Source organism: Triturus cristatus, chromosome 1_2 (assembly GCF_964204655.1).
Source record: "Triturus cristatus chromosome 1_2, aTriCri1.1, whole genome shotgun sequence".
Taxonomy (NCBI): Eukaryota; Metazoa; Chordata; class Amphibia; order Caudata; family Salamandridae; genus Triturus; species Triturus cristatus.
Window position 1 is genome coordinate 937,250,655 of NC_140580.1, and position 21,823 is coordinate 937,272,477.

General features: G+C 43.2%; 1 long non-coding RNA gene across 1 annotated transcript in view; it reads right to left on the minus strand.

Annotated features, from left to right (window-relative positions):
- Positions 1-13,906: 13,906 nt before the first annotated feature.
- Positions 13,907-21,823, minus strand: part of LOC146868378 (uncharacterized) — a 150,102-nt gene continuing 142,185 nt past the window's right edge. Inside the window, exon 2 of the long non-coding RNA XR_014966207.1 lies at positions 13,907-14,345. This is a non-coding gene — a long non-coding RNA (uncharacterized LOC146868378). The remainder of the gene's footprint in view (positions 14,346-21,823) is intronic.

Below are 21,823 nucleotides of genomic sequence, written 5' to 3' on the forward strand. Positions count from 1 at the left end.
TAAGAACAAATACATCAAAAGCTGAACAAGTGAATGAAGTATCGAGTCAAAATGAAGTAAAAAGAAAGGAGCAAGAAGAATCAAGAGAACCTGAGGAAATAAAAAGAATAAAAAGACCCAACCAAAAGTACAGATCACCGGAATGGTCTTATGTGGCACTGTCTGAAGAAGGAGAAGAAGAAACAGTGACTCGAGATAATCCGGAGGGGATCTTGAGAAAAGTGGTTGAGGAAAAAGAAGGAATCTTAAAAGTTATCCTGACTGACATTGGAGAAGAGTCAGATGCACAAGATGTTGTTGATGATCTGATACAATTTGATGTTACTGAAGAAGAAGGAGTGAAAACTGATGAATATCCAAATTGAGTGAACTGAAAAATCACTTGGAGGAAAAGTGAAAAGAGAAAGTCTGAAATTCAGTTGTCTGAAGTAATCCGAAGTATAATAGTAGTGGAGTAGTAGAGGCTAAGTAAAAAGACAAGGTCAAAGTAGTAAAATGGCTAACATAGAGGATAATCAAAGTAGATGTGCCTTCTTTAAAAGATGGTGTAGAATGTGCTGCTGCTGTACTGGATTATTAATGCTACTGTGGGGAGTTTTAGTTTTATTAGTTACTTTTAAAGTTACATTTGAGATGCATACAGAAAATATGACAGATATAGAAAAGAATTCGCAAAAAGTAGTTTTGAATAGAATTAGTAATACTTAAATACACAAAGATAGGTCAATTAATAATTTTTCTAGTAATGTTTTTTCGAAGTTGTTGTATGAATATGTGAAAACAATGGAAGTTAGGGATTGCTACGTTTGTATGCAATTACCTGCATCCGTTTCAGAGGGTGTTACTTATCATCATTTGCCAGCTACATATGGTATTTCATGTAGTATATTAAGTAGTGTTTTCTATTTGTTAGGGAAAATAGATTATAAGATGTCTAACAGAGATAGTATTTTTGGGCATTTGCCAATGAACAAAGAGCTGAATCCAGCTAAAGAAGCTAACACTTTTGGTGAAATTTTTATTGAAGAGAAAGGATTAACATTAGATTACATTTTTAAGAATAATTTAACTTGCAATCTGAAAGAAGAGGAGAAAGCTTTCCTGGATATGGTAGAGGAAAGGAGATTGAACATGCATGAGAAAGCAGGGAAATATAAAGTGAGTGAGACAATTTGGGACATTGAGATGGGGAAAGAATTGAGAAATGGGGCTAGTCCAACTTTAGCTCTAGATGTACCACAGAAGGGTAAGCTATGCATTACAAGAAGGAAATCCCAATATGATACATATTTTGTTGGGACTAGTGAGTGCCATGATACATACTTCATTGCAACAGGTTGGGGTTTCAGAGGTGGAGAAGATACAGTTTTCCCAGGAGTGTATTATGTTTGTGGGAACAAGGCTTATTACAAGTTGCCTGACCATTGGTATGGCACGTGTTATGTGGGTCTGGTCTTTCCAAAGATTTTTCATATAGATAAAATAAGAGATGTAGAACATATTAATTTACTAATGCGTTTCAAGAAAGAAACCTGGTCTGAAATAGTGGGTGATATTTTTGGGGTTTTAATTCCAGCAGTGGGAATTTCTTTAAATGCTTATGGAATTCGGAAACTGTCAACAGTGGTGGATCGCTTATCGACAAATACCGCTGGAGGGTTTCTTTTAGTGAATACGGAATTAAGTGCCGTACGTGCCATGTCAATGCAAAATCGACTTGCCCTTGATATTTTATTGGCTAAGGAGGGTGGAGTTTGTGGAATGCTGAAAGTTCAACATTGTTGCACTTACATTCCAGACGAAAGTAAAGACCTGAAGGTCTATATCAAAAATATTACTGATTTGCATGAAGAATTAGTACCACTTGAAGCTGAGAGTTTATGGACTAAAATAGCTAATAAGGTGATAGCTGTTAAAGATTTTATTGCAAAAATAGGTAGTACTATTATAGGTAGAATATTGTTTCCTTTAACTTGCATAATTATTGCTTTATTGATACTGAGATTAGTGTGTGTGTGTTGTAAAAACAGGGGAGGGAAGAAGAAATTGAATAAAGAGAAGAAAAACAAAAGGTTGAAAAGAGAACCACAGGAAATTGAATTAGAGGAATTGAGGGAGAGTGTTTATTTGGAAACAAAGAGGGATGATGAAAGAGTGACTGGTGTGTAGTGTTGTGTAAGGAGAAAAAGACATTTCCGATTTCTCCTAAAAATGGGACTACATTTTCACTAATTTTTTTTTGTTGGGTTTATTTGGTGATAAAATCACCAAAGGGGGGATTGCTAGAGCAGAGTTTTCAGTTTGAAAATTAACTGGGTTTTGAAGCTCTGGCATGTCTATTTGTTATATTAATTTATTAATTATTAATTATTAATTATTTGTCTTGTGTAAGTGTTTATACTAATCAACTCGTTTGTTTTAACAAGAGAGAATTACACGTGGGAATGCATAAGTGTGCTGTTTAATAATAATGTGCGTGTTTTCATGTTTAAACGTTGCTGAGTGCTGTTTATTTTTAAAGCACAAAACGCTTTTCGAATTAATGCTTTTCTATGTTGCAAGAGCTAGATAATTGCATACACATAAGGGTATTAGTGGGGTTAACACTGTTCAATCACTATGCTGTGGTAACGTTGTTTTTGTTTCTTTTAATTAAGATGGTCTATTGTGGCCTATTGTGGCCTAAACAAAGATGGCCGATATGTAAAACCTGGCCTCGAGTAGAAATCTGTGACGAGAGAGAGCCTTGCTGAATATGGTCCTGAAGTCAGCTGACCACAGTCCTTGCTTTGCCTGGTTGAAAACTTTCCGTGAGGACCGCAGCAGTTTTGGGCGATCTCCAAATGAATGAAGCGTCCTTGGCAGCTTTGGGAAACAAAGGAGCTTTAAAGAAAGACTCTGAACTATGATCTCATTGCCGAGGAGACGTGGAAACTACAAGATACAAATGTATTTTTTTGGTTCCTGTTCCGTTATGTTTATTTTGTGATTTTTCCTGAGCGGAGATTTTCAAATGTAGCGATGCTACATCCTTTCCTTCTCGCTTTGCTCAGAGGTTTGACGGAAGAAGTTAATACAAATTATATTTTCCTTTGTTCGACTTACTATAAGAATTGTTAGCCTAGAGAGGGTTTTTGCCACTTGCTATTTGCCACTTGCTATTTGCCACTTGCCATTTGCCTTTTGCCGCGTTCTGAATCTGCGTTTGTGAAGATCGTTGCTGAGAGGACTTCGTCTTGAGAGACTTTACCGAGAGACTTGTCCTGACCCGGTCTGACATTTAGCTAGAATAGGTAACTATGAGAAAAATGATTTATTCTGATTGATTTCCTTGACTAATTTTAGATAAAGCAATATAATTTTGAATATGGTGATGGTTATTATTTCTTGTCAATTATTGAGTATCCTATTTTGATTATTATTGTATAGATTGTTTAGATTATGTTTAAGGGCAGTCTCAATAACTAGATCTTAACGACCCCGATATAGATGCAGGGTGTTTAGGAGTTTTTCTTTCCACAGGTTATTACTGGTAGAGTATTTGAGCGTATGTTAGTGAAATGGGCCCTAGTGTATGAAGAATGTATGTGCGTGTAACTGTGAGATTACTCTATCCGTGGAAGTAGGGATATTATATACACCCTGATCTCTATCACACCAAGCATGCCATTTGACATCAGATAACTATCCGGGTCCTGAGTTGTTGGCATGAAGTGTTGGTGGCAGCATACCTATTGTTGTGGATTAATATTACTGAACAGACCTTTTTCTGGTTCAGGTGGAGTGAGATGCCTTCTGGCTCCGCTCATGTAAAGCCACTGCTGGAAAGTATCACACAGATCCTTGCACTGATGTGCCATCTGCATGTTGAGCACTGGAGTGAGGAATGGATGTTGGCATTCCTCTTTGCTGTGGTAGGTGCACGGTTGCTGGCACCAGTGGGATCCATTTTAGATTGTTCTAGCTTTGACAGGGCACATGATGCAGGGTGGGATACAGCTTACCCAGAGAGTGAAAGTGTATTGCCTGCATTTGTGGAGTTTAAAGGAGGAACCCCAAAAAGTGAAGTGTGGGAGGATGGAGACAAGGCTGCCTTTTGAAATTCTATGAGGACTTTTTAGTAGAGTTTTGCTGATTTGTTGATTTGTCCTTCCTGAGCCCTGCCATTTGGAGGATGGTATGGAAATGAGAGTGAGCCAGCAGTTTCTGCTGTTAAGGCTAAAGACGTTTCTAATTCTGGTCTGTGCTTTAGTTCTATCTTGATTGCTACTTCACAACGGCTGATGACAGCTAGACGCAGAGCCTTCAAACTTCAATAAATTAATGTTTGGGAAATTCCTTGTTAGGAGGCAGCATATTCACTACCTGCTATAAGAACCATCACCTTGTACAAAGGCTGTGTCTGCACTGCAATCAGAAAATAAAGAAACCAGAGAAACTGATTTCTGGACGTTACAGAGTGGACCAACATCTCCCAACTTGAAAATGATTATTAAGGGAAACTCAAACCATCCCACTTTGTTCCCATTTCCAAGCTCTTCTTGACCAAAGAAGATATGTGATCCAGGGCTGTTGTCAAGCCTCTCTGCTTGGTCCTTGTGGTGAACTGCTCAAAGGAACAATAACTTCTTGAGTGACGTGCTGTCTGGCATCCTTGCAGTACCTAAGAGGCCTCTTTTGCAGTAAGCCTGAGATGCTGTGGACAAGGACTTCTGAAATGCTGAAGTAGAGAAGCCCCCAATGACCTGGAGGTCCCAATTGTCAAAGTCTTGGAACTCTGCCAAGACCAGCAATGCTGCTTGCTTTTTTGTATACTACAATGTGATGCCCTAACTGCAACAGGTAGCCCCACAAGTGGGCCCTGTGCCCACTGTGACACTGAAACCAAGCTACACCTGAATGAAGAGTCCTAACCAGGTAAAACAAGTCTTAGCATACTTGTCCAGTTCAAAATACCTGGCCTGGCAGTTCAAAAAGGACTACTCATATTCAGTGCTTAATGTGTACAAGAATGAGTGTCAGTTCCCAAAACTAGGCTCAGATACCTGAAACCAGTGCAAAACACGCTGCCATGCGGAATACCAAGGCTGCACAGTCATAAAATCAAGTTCATGCTTTTTAATTCACTACCAGACACTCCCTGCCCATTGATCTTTCACATGCAGTTTTCTGCTTTCTCTCTTTGTGACAACTTTTCTGTCTTTCTCTTCCTCCGTCATTCTGCTTTGTGTGTTTTCCCTTCTCGTATCTCAATAAGTGTCTGACGCAAAAAAATAAGTGCTCGTCCCCAAATAGGAGCGCATGTGGCCCCCATTGGATACTAGTGGCTGCTCCTATTAGAGCAGGGTCAAGACTGATTTGCATGAGACTGGGTCCCAAATGAGGTGGCATGGTGTGCAAAATAAGGTTGAATGATGGAACCCAACATATGCCATGACCACGCCGTCATTACAACGCATACGTCTTTACCATGGATGCTTTTACCGCGCATATGCCTTACCATGCATGCCTTTACAAAGAAACATTTAGTTGTAAAGGCATGCGTGGTAACCATTTAACAACAGGTAAGAATAACCCATATATCTATATATATCTATATATATATGTGTGTGTGTATGTGCGTGTGTGTACACACATAAACCCTTACCACACAAACACCCAATCGAAACACTAAAATTACCCTTGCCACCCAAAAAACATACCCCCACTCTAAACCCTAAAAATACCCTTGCCACCCAAAAACCCACACCCACCTTAACCCTAAAATTACCCTTGCCGCCCAAAATTCCATACCTACCCTAAACCCTAAAATTACCCTTGCCACCCAAAAACCTATATCCACCCAAAACCTCCAAAATACCATTGCCACCCAAATCCCATACCCACTCTAAACCCTAAAAATACCCTTGCCACCTTGTCACAGGGCCGATGACGACATGGGGAACGAGGCATCGTTCTCCCCTGCGACTCATGTGAATCAGGTCCTTTTCATTCATACACTTACTCTAAAGGAACAAAGGGAACAATGACAGAATCCTCAGAAGGCATTTGGCCCTGCAGCCCTACTGTTGCGAGGTCCGTCATAGGAAGGGCAAGGATCATGGTAATGCCGAATTTCTCTCATGCTTACCAATTTCCCCCAATCGGGAAAATCTTAGGGGTGGGATGTGTCACGGGGCCGATGACGACATGGGGAACGAGGCATCTTTCTCCCCTGCGACTCATGTGGTCCAGGTCCTCTTCATTCATACACAGGCCCCGTATAATGACTATCGCTTTAAGAACACGGAGCTTGGATTCCAGGAAGAGGGCAGTTCAACCATTCCGATGATGTCTCAAGAGAGGAGCCAATCGGGAGTAAAGGCTGAAACGACGAGAGCAGAAGAGAAACGGAGCGAGGACGCAGAGTGGAGAGTAGAAGCCGGAGGAATCGAAGAAGAGGACGAGAGGAAGCGAACGCAGGAGGGAATCGAAAAAGCACCAACAATGCCAGACGTAGACAAGGAGAAGCCAGGAGGCCAACGACAACACGCTTTGCCCTGCCATGCTCCTGGAGGAACGTGGCAGAACCAAGGGGCATAGTTACAACGAGGCGATAACAAATTATCGCTGCTTTTGCGGCCGTTTTCAGCCGAAAAGCGGAGATAATTTTATCGCCTTATCAGCAAAGACACGCTATCGCGTGTTTTGCTGATTTTGCTCCCGTTTCCAGCACGTCTAACTTTGCATCGCTAATGAGATGCAAAGCAGGCGTTTCTGTGGAAACAACATGGTTAAATATCACGAAGGCAGCTTCGCGATATTTACAATGCGGGGAAGCGATTATTAAATCGCGCTATGTATGCCTTAACGCAGGAATTTAACATCTGTTAAATTCCTGACTAAGGCATACTTAACATGGGGGGTGGATTGTGTGGCTAAGACCACAGGCCCCTATTATCAAGGGTATCTCTGTTTTCCATGGAACATCGCTGGAAAACCAGCGATGTTCCATGGAAAACATCGCAATTGCTAGGATAATTATCGCCATTGCGCTGAGCGTTGTTAATACAGCGCTAGCATGGCGATAATTATCTGCGATAGCCGACGTTAAACATTTTAACGCTAAGAGCGGCCAGCGATAATTAGCCGTTGATGATATGCCCCCAGGTATGGTTCCGACTGCGGGTCACTGGGTGGGCAGAGAAAAGAAATAAGAGGGAGGTCACCTATAACCGGAACTGGTGATAGAGCCGGAGAGCACGAAGGCGATCACATTGCACTGTTTTCTTTTGGCTGAAAGGTGTTACCTCCTACACGGGCCCCTACCCTATTCCCCGTTACCTATTTCCAAACGGTCACCCGTGTTTTCTTTATTTTCCACTCGAGAGGATTCTGACGCAGAGACTGAAGTAATCCCGGTAGAAGAGGTTTAGAGGAAGAATCATTCCAACCCGACCACTACGAAGAAAAGGGGACAGTACCGATAACATAAAATATAAATAAAGGAGTGTAAACCTCAACAAAAGAGAAAGGCCTGTCATTTCCTTCTTGGTGTGATCCCCCTCCTTATGAGACGCTGACACACCCAAAAACCCACTCCCACCCTATACCCTAAAATTACAATCACCACCCAAAAACCCATACACACTCTGAACACTAAAATTACCCTTACCACCCAAAAACCCACACCCACACTAAACCCTGAAATCACCCTTGCCACCCAAAATCCCAAACCCACTCTAAACCCTAAAAATACCCTTGCCACCCAAAAACCCACACCCACCCTAAACCCCAAAAATACCTGTCACCCAAAAATCCACACCCACTCTAAACCATAAAATTTCCTTCACCACCCAAAGGGGAAACATTGTTTTCAACGCGGGGATTACATCGCGATGCCATTACATCGCGGTTTTTACAACGCAAGTCGTTACAATGACTTGCGCTAGATGGCGCTCTAGGACAAGAAATAGTATAATTTACTATCCAACACCTTCCCTACTGTACGTAGACTGGAGTTGGAATAGTAAATTATACTACTCCTAAGTCCAGCGCCCTCCAACGCAAGTCGTTGTAACGACTTGCGTTGTCAAAACCGCGATGTAATGTACCGCGATGTAAATGTATGCGTTGTAACGTCATACATCCCCACCCAAAGACCTACACCCGTCCTAAAATTACCCTTCCCACCCTAAATACTATACCCACGCTAAAAATACTCAAGCCACCCGAAAACCCTCACCCACCCTAAAATTACACTTCCCATCCAAAAAATCTTACCCACCCTAAAAATACCTAAGGCACCCAAAAACCCACACCCATCCTAAACCCCCCCGGAAAAAAGGGCCTCACATATTACATCACTCATTACATGGTCAGTGACATCACTGATGACATCTCAAATTACATCCCTGATGACATCATCCAGTGACTGGGAGTGTTTAAAAAAGTTTATGAGTGTTAAATATATATACCATAGTGTACTGATGAATCAGTAGGTGTATGAGTGCCTGTATGAATGATTCAGTGGGTACGTGACTGACTGTATAAGTGAGTGATCAAGGGGCATATTATCAAGCCAGGCGATAAAATTATCACCGCTTTAGCGGCAGAAAACTGCCGCTAAAACGGCGATAATGGGCTTGATAATATGCTCTATGGAATTCCAATAGAAGCCCATGTTAAATGTGGAGGACGTCTAACATGGGCTTCAATTGGAATTCCATAGAGCATATTATCAAGCCCATTATCGCCGTTTTAGCGGCAGGTTTCTGCCGCTAAAGCAGCGATAATTTTATCGTCTGGCTTGATAATATGCCCCCAGGTGTGTCAGTGAATGTATGGATGAGTGACTAGGTTGTGAGAATGTTTGTATCAGTCTGTCAGCTGGTGTCTAAGTGGCTGTATGGGTCGGTGAGTGGGTACATGAGTGGCTGTATGGGTGATTGGTTGTCTGAGTACCTCTATAGGTGTATGTATTTCTGTGTGTGTGGAAGAGAGGGTGTGTGACTGCCGGCATGGATGAGTGAGTGGGTGAGTGAGTCAGTGGCTGTATGTGTTAGTGAATGCATAAGTGAGGGGCTGTACATGTGACTGAGTGTGTGTATGGCTGTGTCGGTGAGTGAATGTATGTGTCAGTGGTATATGGGTGAGTAACTGCATATATGAATGGCAAGATAGATAAGTTATTTTAGAGTATATGAGTGACTGTATGTGTGAGCGAAGGATTGTGATAACGGCTGTATGGTTAAGTGTGTGCTTGTGTCAGTGACTGTATAGGTGAGTATGTGTTAGTATCTGTATGAATAAGTGAGTGTGTGTGTATAACTGTATAGGTTAGTAAGTGGCTGTGTGATTGACTCTATAGGTGTGTGAGTTGCTCTATGAGTGACTGAGCATGTGAGTGGTTGTATGGGTGTATGAGTGGATAAATCAGTGGCTGTATTAGTGAGTAACTTGGTGTATGAGTGGCTGTATGGGTGACTGCGTGGTTTTGACAATGGTAGTGTGGAAGTTGGAGTGGGTGTATTAATGGTTATTTTGGGTTGTAAGTGGGTGCTTCAGATTTTGTGGATGTCAGTAGTGATATCATTTGAGATGTCATCAGTGATGTCATCAGTGATGCCACTGACCTTGTCATGAGTGATGTAATATGTGAAGTAATAAGCAGTGCATTGCGGGGATGTGCGTTATAGTTAGCCCAGCTAACTATAACTGCTAATTGCTCAATGAGTTATTCCCAGTGGCTGAGATTAGTTAAAGCATTTCATCCATTACCTTTTGTATACTCGAATGATGCTTGCTTCACCAAAGAGATCTGAGAGGGGGGCTGCCACTGTGACCAGACACTGCCTCACATAGACACAGCCTATGTGACTCATGGACATCGATTCACTAAAATGCCAGGGGTAGTGGAAGTTACATCACATGCCATATGACCCCAGCCTGATGTCACAGGAAGTGACATCATCAAACAAACTTTGACCTGGTGACATCACAAGAAGTGACATCACCCGCCCTTTGGACCCCCATGAAATCAAAGGAAGTGACATTGCATGACGTTTAACTTGGTGCTATCACAGGAAGAGATGCATCTAACTGTTGGTTACTTATATCACACATAGAGTCTAGTAAATCTCCATAGATACAAAAGAAGTACTTCAAATCCTATTGAAAATGCAGCTGCATACATTGTTTCAGGCAGTATCCTCAGATATACAATTAAGATAATGTAGCATTGATTAATAACCTATCAAATAGTGTAAAACAATGGAAAATACACTAGTCAATTTGAAATCAGCCATTATCAATATTAGATAACTTATAAAATGGGAAGGTTGATGGGCCTTTAATGTTCAAAACAAGTTCACTTTATAATTTGTTTTTTAAACTAAGAGTACCATGTAATTAAATCTAAGTCTTGGAACATAGATAACAGTGCTTTAAAATGCAGGTCAAGTTCTCCTAGCAACTTCCTTTCCATGACATGGTTTACCTACTTCTAAACCTATGGAGCCATTGAACCTTTCCAGGTTTACTATTATTAATTTCTTCTACAGACAAAATGCACATCATGTAGTTAAATCTGACATTTGAGTGAAAAATCATACGGCATTGCAGAGATTTATTAATAAGATGCCCTTGGTGCCAAGGGCATTGCAGCTATTGCTTTTATGTATTATCCACATAGAGGTATTCCATATTGACGAAGCTTTTTTTAGATTACGGTAGGCAACCAATTTTTTTTTTAATACAATCAAATAGGATATAGTCATTGTGACATAGCAGTCATTCATTTCCACAATTTAGTCACAAAACCGTGCACAGTGCTCAATCGTAATATTATTGCATCTCCATTGTTTACTCATCTAAATCATCCCTGATATTATACCTCATGATTGCTCCACCGGGCGGTAGAGAGGATCTGGTGCAAATTCCTCCCCCACGTGTAGGCAGCCATTCTTGATGAACTAAGGTGATTATTTTGCATTTGGTGGCTACTAGTGGAATTATATCTGATGTGGTCACTATCACAACACTAATAATAGTGCAGAAAAAACACACCTAAATATATGTGAACTAATTGTCAAAACTGAACCTGGTATTTACAAAGAGGTCACCATTTTAGCACACTAAATTGCCATACACCTGTGTGTGATTGTGGTGTCGAAGGGAGAAATGTTTTATAATAAAATGTTTTTACTGACAGCTAATCCTAAACAATAGTTTCTACGAAGGCCAACTAGATCACCCAAATGAAAACTCCAAACACATTTCGCAGACTCACTCAAAACCACAAATTCCATCTAAGATTTCCTTATCACACTCTCTAATGACCTTTGTGTGCAGATCTGTGACATTTAAATGAGGATAAATAACTCAAGCCACAAAATTACAGTCAAAGAATGAGAATTGCTTAAGCCAATATGTCTCGTCTCTAAAATGCTGTGCCATTAGTTTATGTCAAGAGCATAGAAATGCATATGTGAAGAAGCAGGCACATGCATAGCCAGCAACAGTGCAATGGTCTTTCCAAAAACAAAACAAATATTTGCAATGGCTGCCATGCTTGAGACACTGGATGCAAACAGAGTGTGCCTTGGGAGAAAGCAAGGACAACATAATGACATAAATAAATAAGGAAGCAGTCCACTATCCTTTTAGTGGACTTCTCCCTATCACAGCGTAGCTCCGTCTGGTAGCTGTTGCTGACCCCATCGCTTCTGCTGACCCGGAGGTCAGGAGTTCGAGGCACTTTTCCACCCCCAGGCAAACTGGGGTGGCATGGTGAGCAAAAGGAACAATCTCAAGGGAGTTACCCCTTTTAACACAGAAAAGGGACGGGGTGTGCAAACCGAGAACAGAGAGTGTTCCATTTCCTTATTCAAATAAGATTTGTTGTTACAAAATTATAAACGTGACTATATGCTTCTGATAATTTAGCTAGAAGGGGGTATTGTAACTTCCCCAAAGTATATACCCATGAGACCTTTCTATCCGAGAGGACATTCAACTCTTGCGGGTTCGCCGAAACTGTATTAACATTAGGGATTTTGAAAAACATGCGACAGTCATGATGAAAAAATTTACAGACAGGGGTTACCCAAAGAAACTCGTCAAAAGGGCCTATAAAAGAGCTAAATACTTTAATAGAGACAGTCTTTTTGAGGCAAAGCCAATAAATCTTGACACTAAACAATCAAAAATTATGTGAGTAATGAACTTCAGCAATATCAGTAACAAGCTTAAAAACCTAATAAATAGAAATTGGCATCTAATAAATGTTGATAACAACACACTAGACAAGCCCATTTTCTTGTACAGAAGAAATAAAATTATTAGAAATTGCTTGGGTCATACCTATAAAGAAAACCGTGAAAAGAAACAACTCAGCATAGAAAACGGCACATATTTGAAAGGGAACTTTCCGTGTGGTTCATGCGTTAACTGTATAAACATCATTAAAGGAGATATTGTGAAATATGGAGGCAAGATACATCGCTTGAATAAAATGGTCAACTGTCACGCTAAAATTTTTATTTATCTGATTATGGGGGTGATTATGATGGTGGGTGGATCGGCACTGCCCGGCTGGCGGTGGCGATCTGCCCGTCATCACAACCACATTTACCCCCGCCATATTACCATGGCAGGGGGTACCGCGGCGGACTGAAAGTCCGTCCGACGCTTTTCTGCCGGTCAGCAATCGTCACGATTGACGGCCGGGCGGAACTCGGGCATAATATGGTGGCGGTGCCTGGAAGGCACCGCCATCCATATTATGATGGCTGTCGGTAAAGGCCTTTCCATGGCGGCAATGCCGCCATGGGAATGCTTGCGGGAATTGCTTTGAGGGCCCGTTGCTGGCCCCCGGGGAGGTGGGGGGCTGCACTTGGGGGGTAACTATGATACCCCCCTTCATTGCCATTCACAAGGTGGCAGGCACCGTGCGGCGCCTGCCACTTTGTGGATGCCAATGCACAGCATGCCTTTTTGGCATTGGGGCGGGTGCTGCTTACAGCAGCACCCGCCTTAATGCTGAAGATGCGGAATGCGAATGACAGGGTGGCGGTCGCATCCTAGTTGGCAGTGCTGGACCGTCGCACAGCTGGCGGCCGGTTCCAGCACCGCTAGGGTGGTGGGTGGACTAAAGTCCGCCCGCCATCCTAATGGGGCCTATGTGTCCGTGCAACAAAGCATATGTAGGTGAAACATCTAGAGAGAGTTCTTAATTTTTCAAATTTTCTATTTTCCTAATTAATTTTTCTAAAAAAATCCTCAATAATTGCTTCTTAAAAACGGTCCCCTTAGAGTCAAATAACTTTTTATAAAGTACCTTTGAGATTCCATGGAACATTCTAAGGTTAATGCCTTTATCCCTACACAACGAGAAAATAAATATGATCCCTGAAAATAAATATGATCCCTTTTTAATAACATTGGTCTCGTTACATCAGATTATCAGAACTATTGTTTTAAGATGGCGCCCGGTTTTCCACATTACCGTTGATATTCCAGTCACGTCAGTGCTTAAGACTACCGTGTTATATATAGACGCCATAAGACACACTGTGATACCTACGACCATAGGAACATCACACAAGTCTATCGTTTTTGAGGTACATTAACATATTAACCCTTAAACGAAGACCGATCGACTTTAAAACAAACTTTGTTTCTTCTTATGGCAACCTCTTGAAGATGGTGGTTAGGTTTTCAGAGAATGTTTGGCTGTTAGTCATGACAGCCACGTGAGTATGTTTTACCGTTGCGTCATAAATAGATACGGGAAAACGCATTGGGTTTCAGCCTGATCCCCTCTACAACCCGCACGCAAATGAACAACGGGTAAGAAAGAGAATACAAAATTTTCCAGTTATCGCGACAAGAATTTTAGAATCTATTAAGGACACGGAGGCGAGGATTATGCTTTCTCAATTTCTTTACTGAACTCAGCAACCAATGAAAAATGAACTACATACGTAAAAAACATCACATCCCATGAGGCTCTGAACCATGCTTCCTCACAACAGCCAATGGCGATCAGTCAAAATATACAAAGCAGAGAGACACTTCCTTGTCTTCCTCTTTCTTTGCGAAAACCAGTCTATAAGTCCGAACGAAACATCACAGCAACTTCAACTCTCAACGGAGAGATAAACAGTTTCTTTAGAATTCTCAACGGAGAATATAGTCACCCAGTCCAAAGAAAACCATCTTCTCACAAGGGGGATCCACCTCCAGTCGGAGTAGTACTTCAGCTCTTGTTATAGTCCTTTCTCAGTCCTGAGATCAACATCTTCTCACACGGGAAAAGTCATCTCCAGCCGGAGCATTACTTCAGTTCTTGTTAGAGTCATTTCCTGAAAATAGAAACAAGGTTGAAAAAAGGGGAACCCACAAACCTGATTCCTCAAGGGTGGGCAATAATCTGTTATAAATATAACAATAATACAACTTAACAGTTGATACCACTGTCCCAACGGGTGGGATAATCCTCGCCTCCGTGTCCTTAATAGAATCCAAAATTCTTGTCGCGATAGCTGGAAAACTTTGTATTCTATGTCAGGACAGGAGGCTTCTGATTATGCTGGTTCAAAGCTCCTCAATAACAACAGAAGAAACATGCAATATCGGCTTATAATAAAACATTTTGAACATAGAATCCGTAGACCAGTCAGCCGCTCTCAGTATATCCTCTAAACGAGAGCCCAACATATACGCTTTAGAGGCCATAGCACCTCTAGTGGAGTGAGCACCATAGATGGAGACATCAATGCCCGCCTCTGACATCACCCACCGAACCCACCTGGCCAAGGTGGCAGCTGATACTGGTCTGTAAGGTTTTTGAATTCCAATCAACAATTGCCCCAAAGGATCAGCCCTATGGACAAGTGTGCGTTCCTCATAACTTTTCAGGCAATGTAAAACACATAATTTATTATTGTGAGGAAAAGCAGGATACTCTACCGAACGTGACATTGTGTTTGTCTGCCTTGTGATGATAAAAGAGACACCCTGTGGAGAAAACATTCTACCTGCCAGATCCAGAGCTCGCACATCCGAGACTCTACGACAGGAGATCAGACATAACAGCATAGTGAGTTTGGCTGACAATTGTTTTAAGGAAAGCTCAGGATTATCTTGCCAAGACTCCAATAAAGAGAGTACCTTCGAAACGTCCCATAAGGTCTAATACCTGGGTCGAGGGGGATTGGCCACTCTGACCCCTTTAAGCAACTTGCACACGAGGGGATGCATCCCTACTGGTTTACCATCAATAGAGTCGTGGCCCGCCGAGATAGCTGATCTAAAATTGTTAAATGACCTGTAAGCAAGCCCTGATTCAGCACACTCCGACAGGAAATTCACAATCTCAGTCACATCTGATCCCACGGGATCCACCTGCCGCTGAAGGGACCAACCCACCCATCGCTTCCATGAAGCTGAATATCGTTTTCGGGTGGACGGAGCCCAAGCCTGTCGTATAAAACAGGCAGCTGCCTGTGAAAGGCCTTCAATGCTCTCGTGTCTCCTGAGAGCGTCCACACCATGAGAGGTAGTTGGTTCTGCAGGATCAGCGGGTGGCAACCTCCCACTGGATCCAGTAGAATCGTAGGGAAATTCGGGAGTTGAAAGGGAAGATCCACAGACAACTCTAATAGTGTGGGAAACCACGACTGAGTCTTCTACAACGGTGTCACCAACACTACTGAAGCCGTCTGACGACGGACAAAGGCCGCCACTCTCAGGATCCAGGCAAATGGAGGGAAGGCATAATTCCTCTGTGGGCCCCAATGCTGAAGGAACACGTCCGTTCCCATCGCCATCGGGTCCGGTCTCCAACTGAAGAACAAAGGGATCTGAGCGTTGAGGCGAGAGGCAAAAAGGTCTATCCTGCAGGGGCCTCGCATATTCATGATCTCCGCGAACAGCGTGGGGTGAAGCAATCTCTCAGGAACCTGGAGTTCCAATCCGCTACTTGGTTGAGCTTGCCCGGGAGATATTCCGCTATGACTGTGATTTTGTGATTTAGACAGAAATGCCAGAACTCCTTCACAATGTTGACCAACATTTGGGACCTCGTCCCTCCTAACCGATTGATATATCTCACCGCCGACACATTGTCCATCCGGAGAAGGATGCAACAGTTGCTCTTCAGGGGAGATATTGATCGTATCGCAAACGACCCTGCTAACAACTCGAGGCAGTTGATGTGCAGCCTTAACTCATCGGCAGACCATCGTCCGCCTGTGGCAAAGTCTCCACATCGAGCGCCTCAGCCCCAGCGACTGGCGTCGGATTCGATAATTACATCCGGAGAGGCGCCGAAAATCGCCCTTCCGTTCCTGGCCGACATGTGTTCCAGCCACCACAGAAGGACCTCTCGAGCGTCTGGAGATAAAGGAATGAGGTGGTTGTAATGAAACTTCTTCTGGATGTAGTGTATTATGAGCTGCTGAAGGGCTCGATAATGTAGGGGACCCGGGAAGATGGCCTGAATGGAGGAGGCCAGTAGGCCCACGATCCTCGCCAATACTCTCAAGGAAATCATCTGCTCGGACAAGGTGGATTTGATTTCCCGCTTGATAGACCTGATCTTGGGCAGAGGGAGGAGAAGTTGGGCAGAGACTGAATTTATTTGGAAACCCAAGAATTCTATCTGTTGGTTCGGAATCATCATTGACTTTTTGAGGTTGACGACGAACCCCAGATCCTGTAATAGGGGCATCGTCCACTCCAAGTGAGTGAGCAATAGATTCCGATCTTGGGCCAGGAGCAACATGTCGTCGAGATAGACAATCATGCGCACCCCCATTTCTCGCAGTCAGGAGACCACTGGTTTCAGGAGTTTTGTGAAAACCCATGGGGCTGATGATAGACCAAAGGGAAGGGTACAATACCGGTACCATTGTCCTTTCCATTGAAATTGAAGGAATTTCTGATGAGAGGGACAAATTGGGACAGTGAGGTAGGCATCTTTCAAGTCCAACCGGACCATCCAGTCCTTTTCCAGCAGTAGATCCCTTAGAAGATGGATGCCCTCCATCTTGAAGTGCCTGTAGACGACAAAGGGGTTGAATTCTCTGAGGTTCAACACAAGTCTCTGACCTCCTCCTTTCTTTTGCACCAAAAAGACGTTGCTGCAAAACCCTCCGGGAATGAAAGGTCCTACGGCAATAGCCTGTTTGTCCAAAAGCTCTTGAAGTTCGGAGTCTATAAAATTCTGTTCTAGAAGGGAAAAAAGGAGAGGTCGAGGAGGAATCAGTTGACCTGGGGGGTCCAGAAGTTCTATCTGATAGCCCTGAACTGTCTGCAAGATCCAAACATCTGTGGTGAGGCGAGTCCAATTTACAACAAAATGCAACAATCTGCCCCCAGGGGAATCGTAGGGTACACAGGACTTACCAGAAGACTGGGACTCAAAGTTTTTGTAGCCTCGGTTGACACCTCGGTTGAAACGGCCCCTGTATCCACGCGATCTGGAGGGATAGAAACCAGCCTGTTCTGGTTCTTGGGTATAACCTCGGCGTCTGGGCGCGAAACCTCTTTGAGGACTGGGGTTGGAGTAGCAGCCAGTCAAGCGTCCTCTGCCACGCCCGGCCCTACCAGAGACCTGATGAAAAACTCTCTTCAAGGAGGATTGAGACTTGTCGAGTGAGGCAAAAGTGTTCACAAATTTAGCAATGTCCTTTACGAATTTGTCACCAAAGAGCTGACCTTCCGCCAGTGGGCCCGGTTCTGCCGTGGCCAATTACACCAGTTGTGGATCAATCCTCAGAAGGACAGACTTGCGCCGCTCAGAAGCCAAGGCGCAGTTGGCATTACCCAGCATACATATTGCTCGTTGAGCCCATCCCGCCAACACCTCAGGGTGAATGGCCGCCCTGTTTCTTGCGCCTGTAGGGCTAACTTGAGAATTTTTGCTAAGGGGCCCGCAAGGTCAAGAACCTTATTTTGATACGCCCGAAGGGTGCGATCGATTCCCTTTCTTGGGATCCTTTTTGTATTTTTTAAGGAAAGTGGTCATGGAGGAATCTATGTCAGGAGTAATGGCTACTTTATGGGGTAGGTCGGGACGTGGGCATTCAGACTTTAGGCGGCCTCTCACGTCCTTATCAAAGCTCTTTCGTAAGTGGGTCTGCATGTACTCAGCCACCACTGATGGGTGGGACCCAGTCTGCAGAGCGAAGATGGACAATATCCGAAGGGTCAAACAGGAAAGGGGAGGGTTGGACAGGAGACGAAGAGTGTTTGCGCTTCTTCGCGCGTTTACAAAGTTTTGACTCTAGAGAAGAGTCTGTGTCAGTATCAGGACCTGAAGTGGTGTCCACCACTGGAATAGAAGAGGAAGGTTTGGGCGGGGGAGCTGGGGCGTCTGCGTGGGCCTGTTTGTTGGATTTATAAAGTTTAGAGTAAGAGTGTGCGTGCGGCCAAGGGGTACCTAGTGGCTCGGTAGGAGGAAGGGGAGTCTGAGCAGGACCAGTGCCAGCGGGAGAAGGGTTCGGGGTAACCAGACGATCTAACTTTTGAGCAATAGGTAATAAGGCGGAGGAGAGCGCCTTATCTAGCTTAGCATCCAATTTTCTATCGATTAAATCTTCCATGGAATCGTCATAATAATAATCATCATCACCCTGGTCCTCACACGCAGCCACCTCCTCCTGGTAGAACTCGCAGTCTGACATGACTCAGGTGAATAACTTGTATTCAATCAATTAATCCCCAGAGGGAAGCTCAATTATCCATCCCCAACCTCAACAAACTAGGGTGTCAGCTGGGAGCAATGCCGGGACAAAAAGTACATAAAATCCCCACAGGGATTGCGATAGAAACTTGCACAACTCAGGAATAACGGGGGGAAATACACCCACCAGCCTGGGTGAGCAAGAGTTCCCAAAAATTAGTTTAAGGCCACCAGGCCTTGTAATGAAAGGGTTACTGCTCAACAACAGCCAAAAACCCCAAGCGCTGCTCTAATTAGCTTAATTAGCATCACCGGCCCGTACTCAGCTCAAGTTTTGTCTGCTGCGTTAATCCCCAATTCAGCCCGGGGCAGGGCATCTGATCCGGCAATTACTGGGAGTCGCGCGCGCGTCTGCTCGCGTGCGTGCTCCCGAGACGCAGGCCGGAAGCCGCTCTGGCCTCGGCGTGCGACTCGCTCCCTGGAGGGGGGGGGGGGGGGGGGGGGGCAAACCCCTCCGATCGCGGACCGCGATCAAAGACGGCCGGCGGCACCGGCAACAGCGCAGGAACAATGGAGGCAAGACACAGGACAAAACTTCACACAGCGCAACACGCGCTGGAAAAGAAAAGACACCGGTACCACTAACGCGCCTAGGACGCAGCGCGCGCCTAAGACGGCAGACGGGCACCGCGCTGAGAACACAAAGCAACCGCCAAGCATAGAGGGACCACGTAGGTTAAATCACTGGCAATAAATCCTTAACAATAAGCAAAAAAGACTTGTTATTATAGAGTTTCAGATTCAAGGTATACAAAAGAGAGAGACACTTATCTTGACTGCGGAGCAGCAAAGAAAGAGGAAGACAAGGAAGTGTCTCTCTGCTTTGTATACTTTGACTGATCGCCATTGGCTGTTGTGAGGAGGCATGGTTCAAAGCCTCATGGGATGGGATGTTTTTAACTTATGTAGTTCATTTTTCATTGGCTGCTGAGTTCAGTAAAGAAATTGAGAAAGCATAATCAGAAGCCTCCGGTCCTGACATAGAATTGCTGTTTTTGTATACCGAGATATTTTTCTTCCCCCATGGGTTTTACAGACTTCGCTGGGCCTATTAGAACCTCATAATAGATCTGCTCTGTAGCTATGAGAGCATTTTAGCTAGACTGTCTCCTGTTATATTATGTTAAGGAGCAGGTATTTATTTTGAACTTTCCGCCCTGAGACATATTATCGGAATGCTGCATGAAGCCCAATCCCCTCACAAAATCCGGACATAGATGTATTATCTATCTGCTATGTGTGGGGCGCATGTCATTAGATGGCTTGAAGACTGAACCTGGGTTTTATTTTATTTTATTTTCACAATACTTCCTGGGGATATTTAATGAGGCTGGTTCGAGACCCTAGTGGTACTTCCAATCAGCCCCTCAATGTGTCCTGATGCTAAGGAACCCACATAGTGCTTACAACCTTTTTGTTTGTACAGAGCTACTCATAGAACTATTCTTGCAATAGCTGGTGATACGCAGGTACCCGGCACTGAAGTGATTGTATCCTTCACATGAATAATAGTGTGGTGAGTTCGTGATTTCCTTTAAGATAAATGTATATCTCTCTTTGGGGTATGTATTAATGAACTGAGGAACATTCTTATTTATACCACTTCCCCAACTTTTCCCATCTCTTTATCAGGCCACATTATTTTGGGTATTGTACAATCAGAGGGGACAGACAATATTTGGTTTCATCAACGGGCAATTGATACGCCCCGGGAGCGAAGTAATACAAATACCCTTCAGATATATTGATCTAACAGTAAGTAGGAGACCTATTTGAAATTAGCATTAGAAGTCGCTTAGAATGTATCTCACAATTTACTTATGGCACGTTGTGATTCATTTATAGATCAACTATACCACGTTTGGTACATTTCCTTAAGAAAAATTCTTAAAGGATACGGACCCATCTTAAGTTCACTACTTGGGCGGTTGACTTGGAAGATTTAAGAATTTCTGGATACCTCAATTAAATAGAGGTTTTAGGTAAACTGAAAAGCCATTTTTTATTATCTGCTACTCGACAAAATCACTATCTTGCTAATATAAACATCACTACTGTTCTTGCAGAAAATGCCTTTGTTTTTGCAATTAATAGAATGTAGAAAGAAATTGAGCATCCTTCTTTCTTCTCATGTTTAGAATCACAATAAGCCCATGAAAGGTGTATAGCTTTATGTTCCCTAGCATAATAGACATAAATGAGTGAACATAGAGTAGTAATGCACGCATTTTAAAATTTGGACCACCTCTGCAACATGTGACGTATATGTTTCTTTTTATCATTGTTTCTCTTCCTAGCATAAAGTTATAAATATAATCTGTCCTGAAGAAGGTGATGAATATTGTCGGTTTCAACGAAACACTGCGTCAACACTCTTTATGATTCAGCCAGTCCCGTACGAACTCGCTGTTATTGTAGACATTCATCCTTATGACATGTGTATGAAAAAATTTACGAGATGGTCCATGTATGAATGGAATTAGTAATTTGATATGTCTAGGAGTATTGCATTGTAGACACATTGTTTTAAATTGTGTGCAGAATGTTTATATATATATTTGTATTGTTGTTTTTAATATTGTGTTTTGTTTATATATTATGTGATATTGATGTGCTTTACGAACTGGATAAAAACATTTATAAATAACAATAATATAGAGTCCTTTGAGGAACGATTGATATGTTCTTCTAGTCTTGAAGCTGTTTGCTTTATGTTCACTCATTGGTGCATTGTATTTTTTCAGTTGCATTTTTTCAGTTGCTTAGGGTGTGACTGTCCTCTCAAATAGAGAGGTCTCATGGATATATCCTTTGGGGGAAGTTACAATACCCCTTCTGGCTAAATTATCAAAAGCATATATTCACACTGTTCTCAGGATGGTGAGCAAAAGAACAATGCTTTTAAACCAGATCTCTTGACTGGTAGTGAATGTTTGATTTGCTCTGCATTCTATCCATCATCTGTGTGACTTTTGTTTTCTCGCTCTAAGTGCACCAGGTATGCCCAGACGTGGGCCCCAGGCTCACTGTGTCACTGGATTCAAGCTAGCCTGGCTGATGAGGGGTGATGCCACGAAACCTGCCCCAGGATGC